Source organism: Schistocerca cancellata, chromosome 9 (genome assembly GCF_023864275.1).
Source record: "Schistocerca cancellata isolate TAMUIC-IGC-003103 chromosome 9, iqSchCanc2.1, whole genome shotgun sequence".
NCBI classification, from domain to species: Eukaryota; Metazoa; Arthropoda; class Insecta; order Orthoptera; family Acrididae; genus Schistocerca; species Schistocerca cancellata.
The window spans coordinates 506,769,190-506,796,712 of NC_064634.1; the positions used below are offsets into that span (position 1 = coordinate 506,769,190).

The following is a 27,523-nucleotide window of genomic DNA, read 5'->3' on the forward strand; positions in this document are numbered from 1 at the left end:
AAATGTACCATCCGCCTATAAGGTGGTAAAATCTTTTCTGCACAAATCAGCATTATTTAATTAATTTTTACTGAAAAATAACACTTTATTGTTGTTTCCAGAATGAGAATTTCACTCTGCAGAGGTGTGTGCGCTGATATGAAACTTGCTGGCAGATTAAAACTGTGTGCTGGATCGAGACTCAAACTCGGGTCCCGAGTTGGAGTCTCGGTACGACACTCAGTTTTAATCTGCCAGGAAGTTTCGCTTTATTGTTGTATTTTTTTTCTTACTAAAGTTGGCCATACGTATTATTGGTATTAATAATATCGACAAAATTTGTAAGATGTGAGATGGTGGTTGCTTATTCTATGAATGAGGACACAACTGTGTATGCTGTAATGACATTTGCTTAATGTTGCAAACTTTTCACAGATGTACACGCTTTTACACAGTTTACAATGTGACAATGTTAACACAACTGTGAAAATGACGCATCTTGTCCTCTGAAATTTAACTAATCCTAAACACGACAATATTAAATTTTATTAGAAGTTTCTTTACAAAATTAATCTTACAATTACGTTATGATGTTGGTTAGTACTACGATAAATCATCAGATTCCGGTATAAAGTTCGGTACTGTTTAGGATGACAATCATGTCTATGAATGATGGTTAGTTTTGTGACCAGTTGAGCAAAAGGTTACCCAAGGTCGCTCGAGTTTACAGTGGGCACAAGCTGGTGAACCAACAAGTTTATACCTCTGCACGCGGTATTTACCTTAGCTAAGCTGTCATATGTGTGGCCGCTCTCTTCCTCCGAAATTCCTATAAAAACGTATTGAACTTTTGCTGAATTTTCCAGCAGAAATTCTCCCTATGTTTCTCATTATGTGAGAAAGAAGTACTCATCCCTAAACTTGAAATATGGCGATATACACACACATGGCTGGAGCAGCATGCATATTATAATGCCCTCTCAGTTCTCTCAAGAACAATTAAGTAACTGGCTGGTTCGTTTCCCCGCTGTTGGAGCTAAACGTCGCTGCAGCTAATTTCTACCTGGATGTCAGCCGCTGTGAATGCAGTGTTCATACAAATTTCTCCTCTGCTTCGTACAGAGCATTATGCACCCCGTTCTGCACTTGACGCCTGTTCTTACAAGCGTCTTCGAAAATTTCCGTCTTCTCTTTCTCGTAGCCGAACTGTCTCCCCACGTGGGTTCTTTCGTTCTCCATGTCTCGGCTTTTTTCGACCAATAGAGTCTGAGTCGCCTGGTCGGTCAGTTGTTGACTCCCGCCTTGGGACGAGCCCGCCGGGTGCTGTGGCCAAGCGGTTCTAGGCGCATCAGTCCAGAACCGCACTATTGCTACGGTCACAGGTTCGAATCCTGCCTTGGGCATGGATGTCTGTGATGTCCTTAGGTTAGTTAGGTTTAAGTAGTTCTAAGTTCTAGGGGACTGATGACCTCAGATGTTAAGTCCCATAGTGCTTGGAGCCATTTGAATTTTTAGGGACGTGCCCCAAGTGCTTTCCGTGGTACCCCCTATGGTGTGGCCTTCTACTCTCCTCGCAATTGCTTCCAAACCAAAACGTTTCCTCTCGCTGCTTGTCTCATCTTCTGCTCATAGACATGCATTATATGATCAATGTGTTAATACCGTCGATTGAGTGTCACCCCTTTTGCCTTACATACTTACAGGCAAAATTGCTCATTACTGCCGAATTAAGTTAGGTGTCATATTCACTTTCTCGTTACGATATATAAAGCTCTTATGAAAGGTGCGAAATTGGCCGTCATTTATTCTATCACAAATTATTCAAAGCTGTCTTTCTCAAGAATATCTACCAATTTGCAGTAATAGTCTATAAACATGTGAGAGCATTGCAGAAGTTTCTAAAAGCTTTTCAGACGACTAGAAGAAAGCTTATAAGCCTGCAGTAAGTAATGTGATGCGGAATCTTTCCTGGTTTTGCTGTGATTAATCTGACTGCGACCGACTGATGGCACAGGATGGAACCAACCAACGACCTTCACTGACATAGATGGCTAATGTCATGTTAAGTTTTGAAGCGTTTCTGTGGGAACATTTGCAAACAAAACTTCCAGGCAAAGGCCACTAAATTAAGAGAAACTTAGATTTTATGTACCTTTGGGCTCCTAAATACCGGTCACGGACTGGTTTCATAAACAAATAAGAGTTGCAGTGTTTAAACCATATCTTGACAGTACTGAATTGGTAGAAGGCAGGTAACGACAGTCACTTTTTCCGGGCTGCCGGTAACATTAGGTAGCTGAAACACTGTCTGCAGTAACCATTGTTGTCTGCTTTCTTACTCTTTACTGCTTCACTGTTCTGAGTGTTATTTTCCTTGTAATTACTGTACGGAATCGATGCAGTTAGTAACTTCATTAAGTATGTCAATACACAAGACCATTTCAATACTGTTTACCAAGGGCACCCATACCAATGTTTGCAGGGGGAGGGGACAAGACCAAGGGATATAGGGTAATGTTAATGTTTTGCAAGACAAATGTTGACTTTTTAGTGGTCATAATAAATTAAAATCATTTATATTTGTCAATAACGCTATTTACTTTTGTGTTGAGCCACTTGTACGTAATACTGACATTTAAAGCATATTTAACACCCAGGAAGAAAGACCAGAAAGGACTGAAACATGTTATGACCTATATGATGTAGGAAGAGCATTTAATGTTGCCTTACATGATGATGAGAAGCTTAAGTTTTTAAAGAATACTTGGAAGCCTCCTTTCCTACTCAATTATAAGGGAAGCAAAACTCAAGATTTAAGCATGAATGGATCAGTACAACTGGCTTTCATACAGTAAAATGTTACGTGGTGGATTTTGTACTGCATGTGTTCTGTTTTCTCCTTCAGTTGCCAGAATCAGATCCCAGATCCTTATTACAGCTTTCCATTATTCTAAATAATTGAAACCATTAACTGCGGCTGCTGTCGTCTTCAGTCCTGAGACTGGTTTGATACAGCTCTCCATGCTACTCTATCCTGTGCAAGCTTCTTCTTCTCCCAATACGTACTGCAGCCTACATCCTTCTGAATCTGTTTAGTGTATTCATCTCTTGGTCTCCCTCTACGATTTTTACCCTCCACGCTGCCCTCCGATACTAAATTGGTGATCCCTTGATGCCTCAGAACATGTCCTAACAACCGATCTCTTCTTCTTGTCAACTTATGCCACAAACTCCTCTTCTCCCCAACCCTATTCATTACTTCCTCATTAGTTACGTGATCTACCCATCTATCTTCAGCATTCTTCTGTAGCACCACATTTCAAAGGCTTCTATTCTCTTCTTGTCCAACCTATTTATCGTCCATGTTTCACTTCCACACATGGCTACACTCCATACAAATACTTTCAGAAACGACTTGCTGACACTTAAATCTATACTCGATGTTAACAAATTTCTCTTCTTCAGAAACGCTTTCCTTGCCATTGCCAGTCTACATTTTATATCCTCTCTACTTCGACCATCATCAGTTCTTTTTCTCTCCAAATAGCAAAACTCCTTTACTACTGTAAGTGTCTCATTTCCTAATCTAATTCCTTCAGCATCACCCGACTTAATTCGACTACATTCCATTATCCTCGTTTTGCTTTTGTTGATATTCATCTTATATTCTCCTTTCAAGACACTATCCATTCCGTTCAACAGCTCTTCTAAGTTCTCTGCTGTCTCTGACAGAATTACAATGTCATCGGCGAACCTTAAAGTTTTTATTTCTTCTCCATGGATTTTAATACCTACTCCGAATTTTTCTTTTGTTTCCTTTACTGCTTGCTCGATATACAGATTGAATAACATCGGGGAGAGGCTACAACCCTGTCTTACTCCCTTCCCAACCACTGCTTCCCTTTCATGCCCCTCGTCTCTTATAACTGCCATCTGGTTTCTGTACAAATTGTAAATAGCCTTTCGCTCCCTGTATTTTACCTCTGCTACCTTCAGAATTTGAAAGAGATTATTCCAGTCAACATTGTCAAAAGCTTTCTCTAAGTCTACAAATGCTAGAAACGTAGGTTTGCCTTTTCTTAATCTAGCTTCTAAGATAAGTCGTAGGGTCAGTATTGCTTCGCGTCTTCCCATATTTCTACGGAATCCAAACTGATCTTCCCCGAGGTCGGCTTCTACCAGTTTTTCCATTCGTCTGTAGAGAATTCGCGCTAGTATTTTGCAGCCGTGACTTATTAAACTGACAGTTCGGTAATTTTCTCATCTGCCAACGCCTGCTTATTTTGGGATTGGAATTATTATATTCTTCTTGAAGTCTGAGGGTATTTCGCCTGTCGCATACATTTTGCTCACCAGATGGTAGAGTTTTGTAAGGACTGGCTCTCCCAAGGCTGTCAGTAGTCCTAATGGAATGTTGTCTACTGCCGGGGTCTTGTTTCGACTTAGGTCTTTCAGTGCTCTATCAAATTCTTCACGGAGTATCATATCTCCCATTTCATCTTCATCTACATCCTCTTCCATTTCCATAATACTGTCCTCAAGAACAAAATGGTTCCAATGGCTCTGAGCACTATGGGACTGAACATCTGTGGTCATCAGTTCCCTAGAACTTAGAACTACTTAAACCTAACTAACCTAAGGGCATCACACACATCCATGCCCGAGGCAGGATTCGAACCTGCGACCGGAGCGTTCACGCGGATCCAGACTGAAGCGCTTAGAACCGCTCGGCCACAGCGGCCGGCGTGTCCTCAAGAACATTGCTCTTGTATAGATCCTCTATATACTCCTTCTATCTTTCTGCTTTCCGTTCTTTGCTTACAACTGGGTTTCCATCTGAGCCCTTGATATTCATACAAGTGGTTCTCTTTTCTCCAAAGGTCTCTTTAATTTTCCTGTAGGCAGTATCTATCTTACCCCTAGTGAGGTAAGCCTCTACATCCTTACATTTGTCCTCTAGCCATGCCTGTTTAGCCATTTTGGACTTCCTGTCGATCTCATTTTTGGGACGTTTGTATTCCTTTTTGCCTGCTTCATTTACTGCGTTTTTTATATTTTCTCCTTTCATCAATTAAATTCAGTATTTCTTCTGACACTCAAGGATTTCTACTAGCCCTCGTCTTTTTACCTACTTGATCCTCTGCTGCCTTCACCACTTCATCCCTCATTCTTGTTCTACTGTATTTCTTTTCCCCATTCTTGTCAATAGTTCCTTTATGCTCTTCCTGAAACTCTCGACAACCTCTGGTTCTTTCTGTTTGTCCAGGTCCCATCTCCTCAAATTACCACCTTTTTGCAGTTTCTTCAGTTTTAACCTACAGTTCATAACGAATAGATTGTGGTCGGAGTCCACATCTGCCCCTGGAAATGTCTTACAATTTAAAACCTGGTTCCTAAATCTCTGTCTTACCGTTATATAATGTATCTGATATCTTCTACTATCTCCAGGGTTCTTCCATGTATACAACCTTCCTTCATGATTCTTGAACCAAGTGTTAGCTATGATTAAGTTATGCTCTGCGCAAAATTCTACCAGGCGGCTTCCTCTTTCTTTTCTTAGCCCCAATCCATATTCACTTATGTTTCCTTCTCTCCCTTTTCCTACTCTTGAATTCAAATCACCCATGACTATTAAATTTTCGTCTCCCTTCACTACCTGAATAATTTCTTTTATCTCATCATACATTTCATCAATTTCTTTGTCATCTGCAGAGCTAGTTGGCATATAAACTTGTACTACTGTTGTAGGCGTGGGCTTCGTGTCTATCTTGGCCACAATAATGCGTTCTCTATGTTGTTTGTAGTAGCTTACCAGAACTCCTATTTTTTTATTCATTATTAAACCTACTCCTGCATTACTCCTATTTGATTTTGTATTTATAACCCTGTATTCACCTGACCAAAAGTCTTGTTCCTCCTGCCACCGAACTTCGCTAATTCCCACTATATCTAACTTTAACCTATCCATTTTCCTTTTTAAATTTTCTAACCTACCTGCCCGATTAAGGGATCTGACATTCCACGCTCCGATCCGTAGAACGTCGGTTTTCTTTCTCCTGATAACAATGTCTCCTGGGTAGTCCCCGCCCGGAGATCCGAATGGGGGACTATTTTGCCTCTGGAATATTTTACCCAGGAGGACGCCATCATTATTTATCCATACAGTAAGGCTGCATGCTTTCGGGAAAAATTACGGCCGTAGTTCCCCTTGCTTTCAGCCGTTCGCAGTACCAGAACAGCAAGGCCGTTTTGGTTAATATTACAAGACCAGATCAATCATCCAGACTGTTGCCCCTGCAGCTACTGAAAAGGCTGCGTTGGCTTCCATCATACAGCTTGAGGCTGCTGCCTGGGGGACCGGACGCCAGTATGCGAGGGACGTCGAGCATGTCCCACGTGTCCTCTGGTCGGTCCACTGCTGTCACCTCCCCGGGTACTGCCTGCGCTGAGATTGACCCCTCATCCGTGGTCGAGTGGGAGACCATTCCTAAGTCTCGCAGGCAGCGAAAAACTTTCCGTGGGGCCGATCGTAGGGCCTCTGCGGTTCGTCTGACGAACAGGTTTCGGGCGTTATCTGTGGCTGACGAAGTCTCTGAGCCGTATGCAGTCGGCCACCTCGTTCCAGAGGAAGCTTCTCGGCCCGCAAGGTCTGGGCGTTCACAGAGGGTGGGTTTGCTGGTAGTTGGGAGCTCCAACGTTAGGCGCGTAATGAGGCCCCTTAGGAACATGGCTGCCAAGGAGGGGAAGGAAGCCACTATGCACTTTGTGTGCATTCCGTGGGGAGTCATTCTGAGTGTGGAAAGGGTGCTTCCGGATGCCATGAAGAGTACAGGGTGCAGCCAACTGGAGGTGGCGTGGTGGGTTTTCCGGGTTCCGCTTAATAGGTCAGGAGTCCACTACACACAGGAGGCGGCTACATGGGTAGCGGGGGCTGTGTGGAAGGGGCTGGGCGGTTTTCTTAGGTTAGAGGGTCTCAGGGAACCGCAGAAGGGGCGTCCGTTAGAATGTGGACAGGTAAAACACAGTAAGGTAGTTGTAGAAACGACTGGTATTCTAGTCGTAAATTGTCGTAGCTGTGTTGGGAAAGAACCAGAGCTCCAAGCCCTAACAGAAAGCACTGAAGCTCAAATAGTTGTAGGTACAGAGAGGTGGCTAAAGCTGGAAATACATTCTGTCGACATTTTTTCAAACGATCTAACAGTTTTCAGAAAGGAGAGATTAAATACAGTTGGTGGTGAAGTATTTGTTGCTGTCAGAGGTAGTTTGCCTTGTAGCGAAATTGAAGTAGATAGTTCATGTGAAATAGTATGGGTAGAGGTTATACCTGACAATCGGACTAAACTGTTAATTGGATCGTTTTACCGACTCCCCGACTCAGAAGACATAATTGCTGAACAGTTCAAAGAATACTTGAGTCTCATTTCAAATACGTACTCCGCTCATACAGGTATAGTCGGTGGAGACTTCAATCTACCCTCGATATGCTGGAAAAATTATACGTTTAAAGCCGGCGGCAGGCATAAAACATCATCCGAAATTGTACTGAATGCTTTCTCAGAAAATTATTTTGAACAATTAGTTCATGAGCCCACTCTAAGCGTAAATGGTTGCGAAAGCAAACTTGACCTTATAGCAACAAATAATCCTGGACAAATAGTGAGTGTTGTGACGAATACAGATATTAGCGGCCACAAGACAGTTGCTGCTAGACTGAATACCGTAACACCTACAACCATCAAAAAGAAACGCAATCTGTTTAAAAAGCTGATAAAATGCTTTTAACGGCTTTTTAAGAGACAGTCTTCTCTCCTTCCGATCTGATCATGTAAGTGTAGAAAAGTTGTGGAATGTTTTCAAAGAGATAGTAGTAACAGGAATTGAGAGATATATACCACATAAATTAATAAGTCATGGTACTGATCCCCCATGGTACACAAAACATGTCAGATCGTTGTTGCAGAACCAACGAAAAAAGCATGCCAAATTTAAAAGAACGCAAAATCCCCAAGATTCGCAAAGTTTTACAGAAGTTAGAAATATGGCGCGTACTTCAATGCGAGATGCTTTTAATAATTTCCATAACTAAATTCTGTGTCGAAATCTGGCAAAAACCCAAAGAGATTCTGGTCAAACATAAAGCACACCAGTGGCAAGACACAATCAATGCCTTCACTGCGCGATAACAACGGTTAAGTCACTGATGACAGTGCCACTAAAGCAGAGTTATTAAACACGGTTTTTCCGAAACTCCTTCACCAAAGAAGACGAAGTAAATATTCCTGAATTCCAATCAAGAGCAACTGCCAAGATGAGAAACATAGAAGTAGACATCCTAGGTGTAACAAAGCAGCTTAAATCACTTAATAAAGGCAAGGCCTCCGGTCCAGATTGTATACCAGTCAGGTTCCTCTCAGAGTATTCCTGATAAAATAGTTCCATATTTAACAATTATATACAACCACTCGCTCACAGAAAGATACGTACCTAAAGACTGAAAAATTGCTCAAGTCACACCAATACCCAAAAAGGGAAGTAGGAGTAATCCGCTGAATTACAGGCCTATATCACTAACGTCGATTTGCAGTAGGGTTTTAGAACATATACTGTATTCAGACATTATGAAGTACCTCGAAGAAAATAATTTATCCACATATAGTCAGCATGGATTCAGAAAATATTGTTTTTGTGAAACACAACTAGCTCTTTATACTCATGAAGTAATAAGTGCTATCGACAGGGGATGTCCAATTGATTCCATATTTTTAGATTTCCAGAAGGCTTTCGACACCGTTCCTCACAAGCGTCTTCTAATCAAACAGCGTGCCTATGGAGTATCGCCTCAGTTGTGCGACTGGATTCGTGATTTCCTGTCAGAAATGTTACAGTTCGTAGAACTAGACGGAAAGTCATCGAGTAAAACAGAAGTAATATCCGGCGTTTCCCAAGGAAGTGTTATAGGCCCTCTATTATTCCTGATCTATATTAACGACATAGGAGACAATCTGAGTAGCCGTCTTGTTTGCAGATGGTGCTGTCATTTACCGTCTTGTAAAGTCATCAGATGATCAAAACGACTTGCAAAATGATTTAGATAAGATATCTGTATGGTGCTAAAAGTGGCAATTGACCCTGAATAAAGAAAAGTGCGAAGTCATTCAAATGAGTACTAAAAGAAATCAGCTAAATTTCGATTACGCGATAAGTCACACAAATCTGAAGGCTGTAAATTCAACTAAATACTTAGGGATTACAATTACAAATAACCTAAATTGGAACGATGCCGTAGATAATGTTGTGGGTAGAGCAAACCAAAGGCTGCGATTTATTGGCAGAACACTTAGAAGGTGCTACAGGTCTACCAAAGAGACTGCTTACACTACACTTGTCAGCCCTGGTCTGGAGTACTGCTGTGTGGTGTGGGATCCGCATCAAGTGGGACTGATGGATGACATCGAAAAAGTAAAAAGAAGGGCAGCTAGTTTTGTATTATCGCGAAATAGGGGAGATAGTGTCACAGACATACGTGAATTGGAGTGGCAATCATTAAAACAATGGCATTTTTCGTTGCGGCGGGATCTTCTCATGAAATTTCAATCACCAGTTTTCTCCTCCGATTGCGAAAACATTCTGTTGGCACCCACCTACATAGGGAGAAATGATCATCACGATACAGTAAGAGAAATCAGGGCTCGCACGGAAAAATTTACGTGCTCGTTTTTGCCGCATGCCGTTCGAGAGTGGCACGATAGAGAGACAGCATGAAGGTGGTTCATTGAACCCTCTGCCAGGCATTTTATAGTGAATGGCAGAGTAATCACGTAGATGTAGATGTAGATGAAATAGTTTTCAGGCTTGGTTTTTCAGCAAAAATTTCTATGTTGCCAACATTTCGAGTGCTTACAAGATTTGGTGTTTGCACTAATTTTTATTCACCTAATTCTTTACGTAAGACCTTTTTAATTAATTTTTATAGGTGTCGAAAACACTGGTAAAAGAACCATTGGTCAAATACAAAAAGGCTACGGAAGATCTTCATCATCATGAAAACACAAAATATCACAAATTTTCCAAGGAGAAGGCCACAGAATTCACCAAGTCTATGGAATCAAGTAAAAATGTATTTCTGTTGTCGTTGATACCAAGAAATCTTCAGTTATTGAAGAAAACCGGAAACGCTTGAGGCCTACTATAAAGACTATAGACCTGTGTGCAAGACATAACCTACCTTTACGAGGACATCCTGATCATGCGCAGCGGTTAGCCACTGGACTCGCATTCGGGAGGACGACGGTTCAATCCCGCGTCCGGCCGTCCTGATTTAGGTTTTCCGTGATTTCCCTAAATCACTCCAGGCAAATGCCGGGATGGTTCTTCTGAAAGGGCACGGCCGACTTCCTTCCCCATCCTTCCCTAATCCGATGAGGCCGATGACCACGCTGTCTGGTCTCCTTCCCCAAACCAACCAACCAACCTGATCATGGTTTAATTCCTCAGCTAAAGGAAGAAAAAACTGATGATCTTCTAGAGGGAAAAATGGAGTATTTCAGAGTCTTTTGGCTTTTCGTGTGGATACCGGAGATAAAGATTTAAAACATTTCAGTACATGTGGTCAAAACAGTTCTATGAGAAGTAACACAGTCCAAAACGTAGCCATACATTGCATTGGTGACGGTATTCGCTCTTCAATATCGAGAGATGTGAAAAAGGCTAAATTTTTTAGCATTATGTGTGATGAAACAACTGATGTCACCACTGAGGAACAGATGACATTTTCTGTTAGGTACATTGCACAGAGACCTTTGTTACGAAAGGAGACTTTCTTGGTTTTACTGAGCTTAAATAAACTACTGGCACTTCGATTGCAGAAGCCATCGGTGAAGAACTCAAGACACTGGGGCTGAGCTGTCAGTATCTTTGTGGACAGGACTATGATGGTGGCTGAAACATGGCTGGAAGATTTAAAGGAGTTCAAGCTCTTATTTTAAGTAAGCAGCCGTTGGCTGTTTATACCCACTGTTTTAACCACTCTTTGAACTTCTGCTACTCCAATTGAGATACTCCAATAGTTAGAAATATGATGGGAATTGTAGGATCAGTTTCAGAATTCTTGTCTGCCTCTGCAAACAGAAAAAGTTCCCTAGAGGAAGCTATATCACGACTACCGTTCACAGGGTCAAAGAAAACAAAGTTGAAGGCAGTGTGTCCAACAAGGTGGGTGGAAAGACACGATAGTCTTATTACTTTCAAGGAGCTATTTGTCCCGGAAGTGACCTTGCTTGACGAACTTTCAAGTGGTCGTGAAACCAATGCAGAAACGGCTAGTAAAGCTTGTATGTTTAGATCTACTGTCCGAAGAGGAGACTTTGTAGTAGCTTTAGCAACTGTAGCATATTGGTTCTCTTTAGGACTAAGCGAACAGCTCCAAAGTCCTAAAATGGATTTACCAACTGCCTTAAATAATGCCAATGATGTGCTTGAGGTGTTCAACAATATAAGGATGGATTCGGAAATAGAATACTTCCGAAATAGAATTAGGAAGTATTTTTGAAGACGCTGTTAAACTGGCAGAAGATATTGGAAGTGTAATAGCAATGGCAAGAACTATTTCATCACAAACCAAAAGAGACAACGTTGCTGCTTCAAACGCCGAGGAATATTTCAGGTGAACAGTATTTTTACCTGTTGTGGATCGTTTTATTGCCGAGCTAGAAACAAGATTTCCCCAAGATTTTCGCGCCATATTACCACATGAAGGTCTTATTCCAGCATACTGTTTAAAATATAGTGGGTATGAAGTGATCATGGCATCCGGGAAATATGAACAGTTTTTGGATAGTTCTTCCTATTTAATGAAAGGAGAATTGAAACTATGGAAGAATAAGTGGGTTGATGAAAGTAAAAGACCTGAAACAGTAACTGAAGCATTAAAGAAATGCGACAATCAGTTTTTCCCAAATGTATATGTTTTACTCCAAATACTTGAGACTATTCCTGTCACCACAGGCACTCCTGAACGAAGCTTCTCTACTTTGAGACGAATAAAGATTATTTGCGTAACGCAATGGGGCAGGTGAGACTAAATGAATTAGCCCTTGCAAATATCCATAAAGAAAGAGATATGGAGACTGAAAATATCTTTGACATATTCAGTAAAAAGAAACAGAGGCGAATGAGCATGACAAATTGGGCAGAATACGGAAATATACAGAATTTTGTTACAGAATATTTTTATATTCATGTCAAGTTCAAGTTTTTACATTCATGTCACCTTCTGTATCCAAAAAATTCATGAAAACGTATTTGTTGTAAGTTGACCTTTTTCATGGTTTATGTAATTTATAAAATCTTCCATGTGACAATAAGTTTCTTTTACCCTGAACTCCAAAACAGTTACGAAAAACTACTTTAAGCAACACCAAATTTTACCAATTTGTCGGCGGAGGACCCCCAACTCTCCTTTTGTTAAGCGATATTCTACTACGCCAACCCCCCCCTCCCCCAATTAGCCCCCACCCCCCTAGACCGACTTCTAGAACCGCCCCTGGGTGCATCACCTATGCGTGATCGTCAGTGTCAAAACTGGATCGTCGACCCACTACAAGAAAAGATACCATGGTAGAAAAGCCCATAACAATCAAACTAACACAACTAAATTTTACAAGAGGGGCATGTACGTAATGCAAGGAATTACATTGGAGGTCAGACATCAATTTTACGCATTACACGGCAGGATCGACATGTATATGATTACTTTGCAATTCACAATTAAATGCCTGACAGAGAGTTCATCGAACCACCTTCATGCTTGTTCTCTATAGTTTCACTCTCGAACAGCATACAGGACGTGCGAACGCTTAAAATAAGAGAAATCAGAGCTCACGCGGATGATTTATTATGATGATCGTTTGTCCCTATTTAGGTGGGCGCCAATACAGTAGTTTCACAGTTTGTGGATTAAGGGGCAAATCAGGCACCGACAGAACAGATAATGGGCAATGACAGACCAAAATGTCCCACTGAGTAAGCAACTACACAACACGTTTTCAGAAATTCAAATAAACACTCTAGAGTCAACCAGTGCATCTGGAGACCACCTGTAAAAACCAATTTACTGGGGACTGTGACGACAGCATAGTATTCGCTATAACCAAACAATAAGTGTCTGAGATGGACGTCTTAAAAAGTAAAGCAGAGAGCGTCGAAGGAATACCTGTGCAATTTTTTGAGTACCCATTGGCGACAAATGGCAATTAGTTTACTTTTATGTACAGGGTGATTCAAAAAGAATACCACAACTTTAGGAATTTAAAACTCTGCAACGACAAAAGGCTGAGCTAAGCACTATCTGTCGGCGAATTAAGGGAGCTATAAAGTTTCATTTAGTTGTACATTTGTTCGCTTGAGGCGCTGTTGACTAGGCGTCAGCGTCAGTAGATGCTAAGATGGCGACTGCTCAACAGAAAGCTTTTTGTGTTATTGAGTACGGCAGAAGTGAATCGACGACAGTTGTTCAGCGTTCATTTCGAACGAAGTATGGTGTTAAACCTCCTGATAGGTGGTGTATTAAACGTTGGTATAAACAGTTTACAGAGAATGGGTGTTTGTGCAAAGGGAAAAGTTCTGGACGGGCGAGAACGAGTGATGAAAATGTAGCACGCATCCAGCAAGCATTTGTTCGCAGCCCAGGAAAATCGACTCGCAGAGCTAGCAGAGAGCTGCAAATTCCACAATCAACTGTATGGAGAGTCCTACGAAAAAGGTTAGTTATGAAACCTGAACGTCAACTACCCGAGGCGATGGATCGGCCGCCAGGCAGCCCGTGACAGAGCACTTCATCACCGGCCTCCAAGAAGCCCTGATCTTACCCCCTGCGATTTTTTCTTATGGGGGTATGTTAAGGATATGGTGTTTCGGCCACCTCTCTCAGCCACCATTGATGATTTGAAACGAGAAATAACAGCAGCTATCCAAACTGTTACACCTGATATGCTACAGAGAGTGTGGAACGAGTTGGAGTATCGGGTTGATATTGCTTGAGTGTCTGGAGGGGGCCATATTGAACATCTCTGAACTTGTTTTTGAGTGAAAAAAAACCTTTTTAAATACTCTTTGTAATGATGTATAACAGAAGGTTATATTATGTTTCTTTCAGTAAGTACACATTTTTAAAGTTGTGGTATTCTTTTTGAATCACCCTGTATTGTGAAATTTTAGTCGAACTAATACTTCCAAGAGATTTTATTGGCGGGCTAGCGGCATTAATCCCTAGGAAGAGAAGGGTATCATCACAGTAAGACTGTAGACTGATAATATTACTCACTGCCGGCTTCCAGTATTAGCAGGCTTATTAAATAGCAGATTAAAATCACTTCAGGAGATAATCTACATCATACCACGTCAATGCAGCTACAGTTGGAACCACATCCGATCTATTGGTCGACTAAACAGATATATTTTATCTCTCACCTCAATCTACAAATCGCAACTAACCATAATGTTCGTAGACTTTGACATCATGTTTCTTGAGTCATGAGTTTATGACTAGTTTGATGCGACCCGTTCAAAAAATGGTTCAAATGGCTCTGAGCACTATGGGACTTAACATCTATGGTCATCAGTCCCCTAGAACTTTGAACTACTTAAACCTAACTAACCTAAGTACATCACACAACACCCAGTCATCACGACTCAGAGAAAATCCCTGACCCCGCCAGGAATCGAACCCGGGAACCCTACCGCACGACCACGAGCTGCGGACGATGCGACCCATCATGAATTACTCTTGTACCAATGTTGTTACCTCACAGTAGCGTTTGCTACCTACATATTCAATTATACGCATTCCGATCTCTGTCTACCTCTGCAGTCTTCCCCTAGTTCCATGGAAGTTATTCTCTGATGTGTCTTAATAAATAATGTCCTATTATCCTGTCCCTTTTTCTTGTCAGTCCTTTCCATATATTACTTTCCTCTCTGAATCTGAGCAGAACCTCTTCATTCCTTACCTTAAGATAACATTATCAATTACAAAAAAAAAAAAAAAACCTGATTCGGTGGGGATGGCTGCTGACAGTAAAATTATACGCCACTGACTTGGAAACATTTCTATACGTAGATAACATCTAAGGAAGATACTCATGAAATCAGTTTGCTGATCAACAAGAATGGAGACCTGCAAAAAATCAAATTTTAACGTGAAAGTGACAAGGGTGAAAATTATCTTTAATAAAATTCCTGACTGATGGAAGCATGCTAGACACGAACTTCTTACACGTAGCTGAGAGAAGTGTGCCACTGGATCTTAAATACTTTCCCAGACTTGAAAGCGTGCTTTCAGTTAATTGGGGATGTACACTTGAGAGAATGCTTGAAACTATGTAGTCTTACAATACTAGAATTTGTGGTTATCCATTGGAGATATAAAGTCTGTAAAGGAATGTCATGTCTGGCCGGTTATTCATAAACGCCCGTGTTTCTCGTGCATTGCAGTGCGATTCACAATGGCTCATTACATATACTGCCATCATCAGACGAGTTACAAAATAGAAAAAATGTAACAGTAACAGGTTAAACTGGCTGAAAGATACGTAAAAAAGAATAACTCGGCAAACAACCACAACATACCGTTGGAAATTTTCTCATATGAATCCAATCTGGCACAATTTTTTCACGAAGGTTTATGAGCAAGGCTTACGACTGCCTGAGTTCGTCCTATATTTGTACAAACAAAAGCTACAGCTGATAGAGGCCCCTAGCACGGAAGTACGTTAAGAGACCAGCATCACAGATTCAGTACCTTAAAATAGAATATTCACAAACTTTAAAGAAAATGGTTTCCACTTGGCTAAAGTTAGTGTCTAACAGTAAAAAAACCCAAAATTTAGGAGGAAAATCCACTCAAAAATGGAGGGAGGGCAAACGATTTTGTACACGCTTCCGTAAGGGCGCTTATTTCTCTTACATCACCTTTGCGATCCTTACGCGAAATGCACGTTGGCGTCACCAGAATCGACATGGGTTCAGCTTCGAATGCTGCTTCTATTAATTTTCTCAATAGTGTACCGCAAAAAGAACTTCGTCTTCTCTCCGTGGATTTCAACTTTAGATCAGGACACAAATAGGAAACACGTTTTGTTTAGGTTTATTCATCGCCGATACAGCCAGCCTGAGACTATAAGGAACAACAACAATCTGTTGCATCCTATTAAACGTTAGTGATCGAAGTAGATTGACATATTTACTATATTGTAAAGTAAGAAATTGTCTTTTCCTTTATTGTTATTTGAACATATGTTAGCCGGCCGGTGTGGCCGAGCGGTTATAGGCGCTTCAGTCTGAAACCGCGCGACCGCTACGGTCGCAGGTTCGAATCCTGCCTCGGGCATGGATGTGTGTGACGTCCTTAGGTTAGTTAGGTTTAAGTAGTTCTAAATTCTAGGGGACTGATGACATCAGATGTTAAGTCCCATAGAGCTCAGAGCCATTTGAACCATATTTTTTTTGAACATCTGTTATAAAACTGTAGAGGAACTACACACCTCTGTGCCTTCTGTTGCTAGAAGGATCTTAATATTTGCAGGCAAAGCATCTCTAGATGACATCAGATACTGTAATAGTTTCGCAGATTCTGGATACCTTCTGTGTCACCTGAAGACAATGTGCTTAAGGGGCTCCGGAAAGGCTCAAAATCATGAAAAGTTCAATTTTTACTTTTTTGCGTTTTCTGAATCTGCAGACTATTACCTTTTAATAGACATATAATTTATTAAATTCCGAAGACTACAACTATTTTTAAATTTTTTTTGAAATGTGTTCTACATGGGCGTGACCCACTGTGGCGCTGTTAAACTGCTGTCAAATGGTGTTATTATTAACGTCCGTGTTCATCAGGTACATTTTAGTGATGTGAGATAAAGTATGTGTTGTGGCTAACCTGAGATGGTTCAATATATATCGCTGGTGTGATTGTCGATTGTATCATGTTTATTTGTCGTTATCTCGAAAATATTCGTAATTAATTCTGTTTCTTGAGTCTCTGTTTTGTTGAAGTATAATAATGAGTAAAAGTAAAGTTATTAGAAATCCTCTGAAGGCTTTTAAGAAAAGGAGAAATGTTGGAAAGCCAAAAGTATGTGTTATTACTGTAAACAATAAAGACGATAACCAAGTGAGTGAACCTTGTGTCCCAAAGAAGAAGACAGTTGGTGTAAATATAACAAAGGATTGCTAACTGGTGAAGTGTACACTCATAAGCATAGTCTGCCTCATGCAATAATGGAGGTGATAAAACCTATTTTCAGAGACTTAGCAGCACCTGAACTGTTGAAAAAGTGTATTCACGGAAAAACTCAAAACCCCAATGAAAGTGTAAATAGTGTTATATGGTCGAGAATCCCCAAGACTGTATTTGTTGGAATAGAAACACTTCACTTTGGTGTGTATGATGCTGTTGCGACTTTCAATGATGGCAACATTGTAAGGTGCAAGGTATTTAGAAATATGGGAATGAAGATAGGTTCTAACATGGTACGAGCTATGCTTGCTTTAGACAAGGAACGCCTTTGGGCTGCAGACAGGGCTGTAAAGAGTCTAGAAATACAAGCAAGAGTAAACAGGAGGAGGAACAAGAGGCAGCTGGAGGAGGAGTTTGCAGAGGATGAAGATAATCCATCCTATGGTCCTGGAATGCACTAAAAAGTTAATCCAATCATTGTCGCTCGATTCCCAAAACTTTTATTTTCTCATACTAATTACATGTTTTCTAAGGATCTTCCAAACATATTTGTTTCAAACTTTCAGTAAATGTTACACAGTACCTTCTGCATAATTTAACACAGCCTTTTTCCAAAAAAACTGTATATTTTTGAATATATAAATAAAAAATTGCAAAAAAATGTTGTGAATTTTCATTACAATTGAAAAAAAATCATCTTTAATAACTGAACTAAAATTTTGTAAAATCCCTGTGTTAAGTTGTAGCCCATATTCTAATAAATAATCTGTAAAAAGTTCAACTTCCTACCTCAAATACTTTGTGAGATGTAATTTATAAGCGTTTTTTTAACATTGCAAGTATAGGGCGTTCCGGAGCCCCTTAACACCTTCTTCATTTCCGCATTCACATGACGAAGATCTGATTATGTTCATGTAGTAGAGATTTGGCGGAATGTCCCGTGACTGAAGCGAATTCGCGCCAATGTTACTACAAACTAAGGTGACAAAGGTCTCGGGATAGCGATGTGCACATATACAGACGGCGACAGTATCGCGTACACGAGGTATAAAAGAGCAGTGCACTGGCGAAGCTGTTATTTGTACTTAGTGATTCATATGGAAAGGTTTCCGACGTGATTATGGCCTCACGACGCGAATTAACAGACTTGCAATGCAAAAGGGTCTTTGGAGCAGGACGCACGGGACATTCCTTTTCGGAAATCTTTAGGGAATCCAGTATTCAGAGATCCATAGTGTCAAGAGTGTGCGGAGAATGAAACATTTCAGGCGTTACCTCTCACCACGGACAACGGTGGTCGACGGACTTGGCTTAAAGACCGAGGGGAGGGGGGGGAGGGGGTTTATGGGCGGTCAACATCGAGGTCATCAGCGTTAAAGACCGAGAGCAGCGGCTTTTGCGTAGAGTTTTCAGTACTAACAGACTAGCAACACAGCGTAAAATAACCGCAGATGTGGGACGTACGACGAACGTATTCGTGGGACAGTGCATTTAATTTCGGCATTAGTGGATTATTGCAGCAGACAACTTGCGCAAGTGCCTCTGAAATCAGCACGACGCAGCCTGCAGCGCTTCTCCTAGAGTCATGACCATACCGATGAGATCCTAGACGACTGGAAACCATGGAATGGTCAGACGAGTCCCGACTGCACATGAGTCCCGATTTCAGCTGGTAACAGATAATGGTAGGATTTGAGTGTGGCGGAGGCCCAACGAAACCATGGACCTAAGTTGTCAACAAGACACCGTGCAAGCTGGTGAAGGCTCCATAGCCGAGCGGTTCTAGGCGATTTAGTCCGGATCCGCGCGACTGCTACGGGCGCGGGTTCGAATCCTGCCTCGGGCGTGGATGTGTGGTTAGGTTTAAGTAGTTCTAAGATCTAGGGCACTGATGACGTCAGACGTTAAGTCCCATAGTGCTCAGAGCCATTTGAAGGCTTCATAATGGTGTGAGCTATGAAATGGACTAGGTCCTCTGATCCTACCGAACAGATCATTGACTGGAAATTATGTCCGGCTACTTGGCGCATCATCACCTATACAAATTCCATCGTTTCCTGGGAATATAAAGTCCGAGAATGGCTGCAGATGTTCTCCATGTCACTGGCCCCTGTTGTTGATAGGTTGGAGAATTCGAGCACCCGACATGAATAGTCGAAAATTTGTGAGACATACTCAAGAGGTCAGTTCGTTCACAAAATCCAGCACTGGCAACACTCTCGTAGTTACGGACAGCTTTAGAGGCAGAATGGTTCAGTATTTCTGCTGGCGTCGTCCAAATACTTGTCGAGTCCTCGCCACGCCGAGTCGCTGCACTGTGCATGGCAAAAGGACATGGTATTAGGGGCCTCCCCACGACTCTCAACACCTCAGTGCAAAGTTTCCGCTGTACCTGCGATTTTGGTACTTGGGACGTGATGGGTCATTAGCTACCACTGGGGCGTAGTGTCTCTCCTCAATGTCGCCAAACCGTTGTAGATTTTCATTCCTTCTGGCACTGAATATAATTTATACGATGTGAAGATTGTTGTGTGACACTTTATCGTATTTCGCTGCAGCGGTGTAAAGAGCTTCCTTGGCCAGCTTGTCTACATTTACATTTCCTTTCATTCCATTGTGCATCTTGAGCCGTAATATGATAGTCGTATTCTTTATGCGGGAAATCTACTGCCTTGCCTCTAAAATGCGGGATAACTGATAATTTTCGTTATGTTGGCGTAGTAGCCTTTTATGAGCATCATTGCTGAACGTGAGTCTGGTAAAATTGACTTTTTTTCTTCTTGCACTTCTTTTGCGTATTTAAATCCGTCTAAAAGCGCTATGAGTTCTGCTGTGAGTATGGACACAACTTCAGGGAGCTTGAATTTGCCTCCGCGATTAGCATTGCATTCTACAAATGGATTTCCTCTTTTTGTTTAGACATATCCTCGTAGATCTGAGGTGGGGATGGTCCAGGTGCTAGTTTGCTAGCTAAACATTTCTCACTCAGTGTACCTTGGCTAAAAAGAAGTTGCGTCTTGATATGCAGCTACACTAAGGTGTTAGCGTAGGGCGTGATGAAGCAGTTTATATTTTAGGAAGTGGCGACGTATTTGCAGAAGGACGGAGCATCGAAGTAAATATCTTCTTAATTCAATACATGCCTGAATAGCACTTTAATCCCTGTTATCAGATTTTCATTTAAGAAGTGAATACGTTTCAGGAAGATTCTGATGATGAAACGTTATTTGATCTACGTCGGGAAACCCGATGTTGGGTGCAAAGCAACCTTTTATGGTTGCCACAGCCTTTATAGTAGATCGTAGACACCTGGATGCTATCACTGCGTGGAAGGTCATAAACGAGAGGCTGTCGTATGTGACAGTGAAAATAGGAAACAAAACCTATACTGTAGTGAATGCACATGCACCAAAAAATGATAAGAACAGAAAAGACAAAGTAGAAACAGAACATTTTTGGTCCACGTTGGATGAGGTAGTGACCAATGGGACAAAAGAGGTGTCACTATTTTGCTAGGCGATTTTAACGTGCAAATAGTCACGGAAAGGAAGTTTAGAGATCCTGTGGGAAATTACCCAGCTCACAAGAAAACAAACAAGAATTGTGAGAGATTGGGAGACACAAGATGAGAATAATGATCACCCATTAAAAAGCTAAGGCAAGCAAGAAAACAACGTGGATCCGCCCTGGAAACAGGATAGGGGAAAAACAGTTAGGCTATGTAGCAATCCGTGCCAAGAATCACAGAAAGATTATGAACACGAAAGTGAGGAAAAATAGCAGCATGGAATCAGATCGCTACCTTGTCGAAATGAAATGCAGACGGATAGCCAACAGAGCAAGGAAACGTAGGACCATAAACACGGAATCGACCTAGATCTTTTGAAAAAACACAGAGCAGAGTATGCAAAGAGAATGGTAGTTCAGAGTGATTGGAAAAGAGATATGATGGAAGAAGAGTCAGTTGGCTACTAACAACAAGAAACGGAACTATGAGTGGTGGACGGATGAATGTAAAAATGCAGTCGAGATCAGGAGGAAAGCATGGATGAAATGGCAATCCTGTAAAAAGCAAGAAGACTGGTCGAACTTCCAGAATGCGAGAAAAATTGCTAACAAATCGATCAGAAATGCAAAGTGTTATATCCAAGCCAGTAATGCCAACCGAGCCCGCTGCCAAAAGGTTGGCAGCATCAAAGTCCGGTCGCCGTCCGCATAAGCAGCGCCAGCGATACAGGAAATCGCCACAAGTCTGCGCGCGCCACCGCTGGCTTCTGGCTTCTTAAGCGCTGGAGTCGCGAGCGCTAGGACAGTTCTGTATTCACCGCTCAGTTGTATACTCGCCACCGATTTGTGTACTTGCTAGTCAGTTGTGTGTTCATCGCAGCAGAGTTGTTGTTTGTCGTCAGCCGACGCTGACCTAGCCGCTCCGACTCGAACTAGACAGATTTCTGTAGACACGGAGTTCACTACTGTGTTTCTGTATCTTCGTTAATAAAGATAAGTACCGACTTTTATTTAATCAGAGTGTTTGGGTTTTCATCCTTCTGTTCACTGTTCCAGCGGACCGGTCGGCCCGCTTTTAAAAGTGTGGCGGTGACTTCGTAAGCCGTTTCTACAGCGAAGTGTTTGTCGCTACGAACCCCGCCACAAAACAAAGTGAAGTAGATGCAATGAGAAACTTGAACAAGCAAATAAAGGCTTCAGGAAATACAAATACCGTATCTTTTCCAGAGAAATGAAGAGCAGAATTAAAGGCTTCGAGGCAAAAGAACCCTTCGTAATAGGACCAGATGACAGAACAAACGTTGGCGACAAAGAGGTGTGCGAGGAAATGGTTAGGTATTTTAGGGATTTTGTGAATGCAGAAGCACCGAAAAGTGGACACACTTATGCTCTAGAGACGAAAGTCAGGATATTCTAGACAATGGACCCACCAGGGCAGAAGTAACAGAGGTGATTAAAAACCTCAGAAACAACAAGGCATCAGGCAGTGATGGTATCTGTGCTGGAGAGATCAAGTGTGGTGGGCCTCAAATAGAAAGAAGTATGTACAATATAATAATGGACATCTGGAAAAATAAGAAAATACCCATAGACTGGAAAGAAGCCATTGTAATACCACTACACAAGAAAGGAGACAAGAAAGTACTGGATTACACATTTCTGTCTTAAACATGAGGTACAAGGCTGAATAACAACTGGGGCCGAGAATAAGAGTGTGCCAGTGTGGCTTTAAAAAAGGGAAGGACTGTGCAGAACAGATATTTGGAATAAATAGGATAATAGAACACAGAGATAGGAAAGAATAAAAGATAATAGTGACATTTGTGGACTTCCGAATGGCCAACGATTCAGCTGACCGAAGTACTCTGCTTGACGTGTTAGAAGATAGAGGACTGGATGCTGCAACACACGCAATAATAGAGGAAACGTTAAGCGACACTGTTGCCAGGATCAGGCATTGCAGTACACTGTCAGATAGCTTCGTAATAAAAAAAAGAATCCGGCAAGGGAACAGACTGTCACCAATTTTATTTAACCTAGTTTTGGACGAAGCAGTGAGACAGTGGAGACAACTAAATAGTAACATGAAGATCAAAGGTGTGCAAATAGGGTACAATGGCAAACATAATGCAACAGTGGACTGCCTGCAATTCGCAGATGACATTTCACTCTAAAGTGAGACAGAAGAAGAGGCAAAGACAGCACTAAAATATCTAGCCGATACAGCAGAAAAGGTCGGACTGAAAATTGCATGTAAGAAGACCAAGACCGTGAACACTGAGTCTGAATCGGAGATTTATGGCCAAGTGGTTGAAAAAGGAACAGTTTTCGTTATTTGGGGGAGAAGATAACTGGTGGAATACAGAGCAACAGTAGCGCAGTAGATAGGAACAGCTTTTGCAGAACCTATGGTTCGCGGTGAAAGCAACGTACGGCAAGAAAAATCTGTAACGGAATGCAAAATTGCGACATTACACAGCAACTGTAAGAAACGCTGCTCTGTTTGCATCAGAAACGATCACATTCGACAAGAGAGCTTGCGTACAGTCGGAGCGGAAAATTTTAAGACACATATGGGGCACCAAAAAACATAGTGATATCTGGACACACAGAGCAGAACAGGACAGGAATTGTATGAAAATATTGAAACCATATCGAGCGAGATGCGGAAGAGGAGGTTACGATTTGTTGGGCACATCATGAGGATGGACGAGGAGAGATTGACTAAGAAGATATGGAATGCAACATGTGATACGGGAAACAACTGGGTGAAGGAAGTCAGAGATGACTCGAAGGCTGTAGAAATAAAACAAAGGAATTTGGAGGCAGTAGCACAGGACAGGGAGAAGTATAAATGATTGGAGGATGGTCACAGGTGGCCGGACACCAAAATCGAAGTGGACTTAACAGAAAAATAAAGAAAAAGCCACACGTGATCCTGAAGGGTCCTAACAAAGCAGAAGAAGACGAAGACGTCCGTCGGGAATACATTTAATTCCATTACCGAGGCTTTAGTTGGAGTCGATTTCAGTGCTGTGATAACTTCACAGTAATACATAATTTATGTAGTCAATTCTGCGTTGCTTAACTGTAACGGATGCATCCGTAATACATGTAAGGTATTATCAGTGCGCTGTATATGCTAATGAAGATCCTTGAGTGTGCTTCTCAACGAACTCCTGTCACAGCGCGAGGGATACTCCTGGCACCTTCAGATTTGTTAATTATCTGATTAATGTAATGTGATGATGTTAACTTATGATAGATACAAAGCCCTGAGTACTTGACCACTCTTTAGACTGGGAATATAAAGGGTCCTAACATTACAATTTTTGTTAGGTTAAGCCTATGTCTCGTATATAGGCACACAGCTGATTTATCAGGCAATACGTCGAGGCAGTTCTTTGAGCCATTAACTGAACAATATCACAGCCTTATCCATATGCTCTGAAACTCAGGAAAACTAGCGATACGAGTATAAATATATAAATCATGTGCATACTGCATGCATCTACATCCCACACTTAGGTGAAACATTGAATGTAAGTCTGATGTAAACAGACAACAGCAATGGCGAACCTAATGATAACCCCCTCCTTGTTCTCCTTGGCCCCGCTCTCTCTTGTAATAATCGGGCTTCTATCGACCAACAATCGGTTTAGCTTGCGCATGAATGACTGCGGGACGCCATGATTCTTCAACTCATTTATTAATGGGGGCATACGAATAGAATCGGTTGTCATATCCGTATTGATTGTCACTGAACGCAAGTGATGTATCAGTAATAATGATAATAGCGTTCAGTCGTGCCGATACACTTTTTAAAACCTCTATGTCGAAGGCGCAGTGCTTTTCAATTCTCAGACTACCTTTTTAACTTGTATTCCATCATTATTCTATCGTGTGTTAACAAGACTTTAAAATGGATGATGGAACTGTATGACGGAGTGCACTGAGGCGCCTTTCCCATTTTACTATCCGAGGAGTCTTCATTTCCGGGCTCTAGATTTGGCTGGTCCATATTTCATTTAAGATATTCAATAAATGAATTAATCCCTTCTCTGACATATTTTGGAGAAATGAATAGTGAATGTTACTCAGTCCTGGTCCCATAATCTTGCTACGTACTATTGCTACAGTCGTCTCCAACAGGGAGAAATTCCCATTTGACAGGTGTTCCATCTGACTCTCTACCATTAAATCGTTTTTTCCTGTTCTGATCTGCTTGGGTTCAAGTTGCATAAAATGTTTTCTAAAAGGATTTTAGATGTTGCCTGTAGTTTTTCCATTGCTGTGTTAATACGTCTTATTCTCTCAATTCTATTCCAAATGATAGTCATGGAGCATTGAAGAGGCTAGCTATTACGTCAATGTGGGCAGCTCCCCTTTTTTTTTATTTTGTATATACGCTGTGCACTTGCTTGGAGGTGATTTAAGTACAGAAAATTCTCTTCTGGAGCTTGTCGCTTGTAGGTTTCGAAAAAGACGGTCGTGTGAAACCCAGCTCGCGCTATTCGTCCACGAGACTCAGAGGGCCATAGACACGAGTTCACAGGTAGATGCCGTGTTTCTTGACTTCCGCAAGGCGTTCGATCCAGTTCCCCACAGCCGTTTAATGAACAAAGTAAGAGCATATGGACTATCAGACCAATTGTGTGATTGGATTGAAGAGTTCCTAGATAACAGAACGCAGCATGTCATTCTCAACGGAGAGAAGTCTTCCCAAGTAAGAGTGATTTCAGGTGTGCCGCAGGGGTGTCATAGGACCGTTGCTGTTCACAATATACATAAATGACCTTGTGGATGACATCGGAAGTTCACTGAGGCTATTTCCAGATGATGCTGTGGTGTATCGAGAGGTTGTAACAATGTAAAATTGTACTGAAATGCAGGACGATCTGCAGCGAATTGACGCATGGTGCAGGGAATGGCAATTGAATCTCAATATAGACAAGTCTAATGTGCTGCGAATACATAGAAAGATAGATCCCTTATCATTTAGCCACAAAATAGCAGGTCAGCAACTGGAAGCAGTTAATTCCATAAATTATCTGGGAGTACGCATTAGGAGTGATTTAAAATGGAATGATAATATAAAGTTGATCGTCGGTAAAGCAGATGCCAGACTGAGATTCATTGGATGAATCCTAAGGAAATGCAATCCGAAAACAAAGGAAGTAGGCTACAGTACGCTTGTCCGCCCACTGCTTGAATACTGCTCAGCAGTGTGGGATCCGTACCAGATAGGGTTGATAGAAGAGTTAGAGAAGATCCAACGGAGAGCAGCGCGCTTCGTTACAGGATCATTTAGTAATCACGAAAGCGTTACGGAAATGATAGATAAACTCCAGTGGAAGACTCTGCAGGAAAGACGCTCCGTAGCTCGGTACGGGCTTTTGTTAAAGTTTCGAGAACATACCTTCACCGAAGAGTCAAGCAGTATATTGCTCCCTCCTACGTATATCTCGCGAAGAGACCATGAGGATAAAATCAGAGAGATTAGAGCCCCCACAGAAGCATACCGACAATCCTTCTTTCCACTAACAATACGAGACCGGAATAGAAGGGAGAACCGATGGAGGTACTCAGGGTACCCTCCACCACACACCGTCAGGTGGCTTGCGGGGTATGGATGTAGATGTAGGTTTTGAGTGTTTCTCTCCTGTCGTTAGCTGCCGCATCACGTTCTTGGGCCCCATTATACCGGAGGTATCTTGGCAGAGCCCTAGAAGGGCATGTTTTCTGGGATTGAGTCTTCTGCTGCCCTTTCAGTCTTATGTACTAGGATGGCATAATCCACACACTCAGATCCTCACTCTCCTCATTGTCTCTAATATCTCACTAGGCAGAATAATAGAAGGAATTTGATGTTCAGTAGCTCTAGGGTATAATGAATTATTTTATTCCTGATGACATGGAACGCACGTAGGTGGTAGGTACCTATGGGACCGAACTGCTGAGGTCATTGGCTCCTAGGCTTACACACTACTTAATCTAACTTAAATTAATTTACACTAAGGACAACACACAGACCCATGCCTGAGGGAGGACTCTAATCTTGGAGGGCATGGAATGCAGTTTATAGTGCCATAATGTAGGTATTGTGTATTAGACATATTGTAGCGAGGCTGTCACACACAAAGCACATGACGTATGTATCAATCAATACATGAGCAGTGTCAGGTCTACAGTGTGTTCAGGAGCTGTATTGCGAATCGTTATCTAGGCAAGCACATGAATCATCTATTTACTCTCCAAACTGAGGATTTGCTGTTGCCTTTAGACACCCACAAGAACTATGGACGAGGGTGTGTGTGTTTTTTATGTGTGTGTGTGGGGGGGGGGTGGTTGTGTGATACTGTGTGTATGTATATGTGTATGTGTGTGCACATGAGAGTGTGTAAGACTGCATGTGGATATGCTTGTGTATGTGTGTGCACATGAGAGTGTGTAAGACCGCATGTGGATATGCTTGTTATACAGACTTGCTGAGAACTGCTTGCAAGATATGTGTATATGCCAACAAATATGTTTGTGTGTATGAATAAAGGAGTAATCCACAGCTATTCCTATATCTGAAGTATTTCGATTTAATTTTTTCGAGTCAAACATTATCTGACTTTGTTGACGTTGATGTTTCAACAAATTTGCACATAATGCACACAGAGGACTATTATAACCTCGTAACGCATCTGTTTCAGTGGAGGGCAACGGCTGCTTAACTGCAGCATTCTGACAGCAAAACACTAAATGTCAGGAATCAATGTGACAAAATATGATGACTAAAGGTCTGGAGAGACAGAA

The 27,523-nt window shown here is 41.7% G+C and overlaps 1 protein-coding gene across 1 annotated transcript in view; it reads left to right on the plus strand.

The window, feature by feature from the left end:
- LOC126101533 (uncharacterized) overlaps positions 1–27,523 on the plus strand; it is a 760,565-nt gene that overhangs the window by 559,780 nt on the left and 173,262 nt on the right. The gene's annotated exons all lie outside the window — the stretch shown is intronic.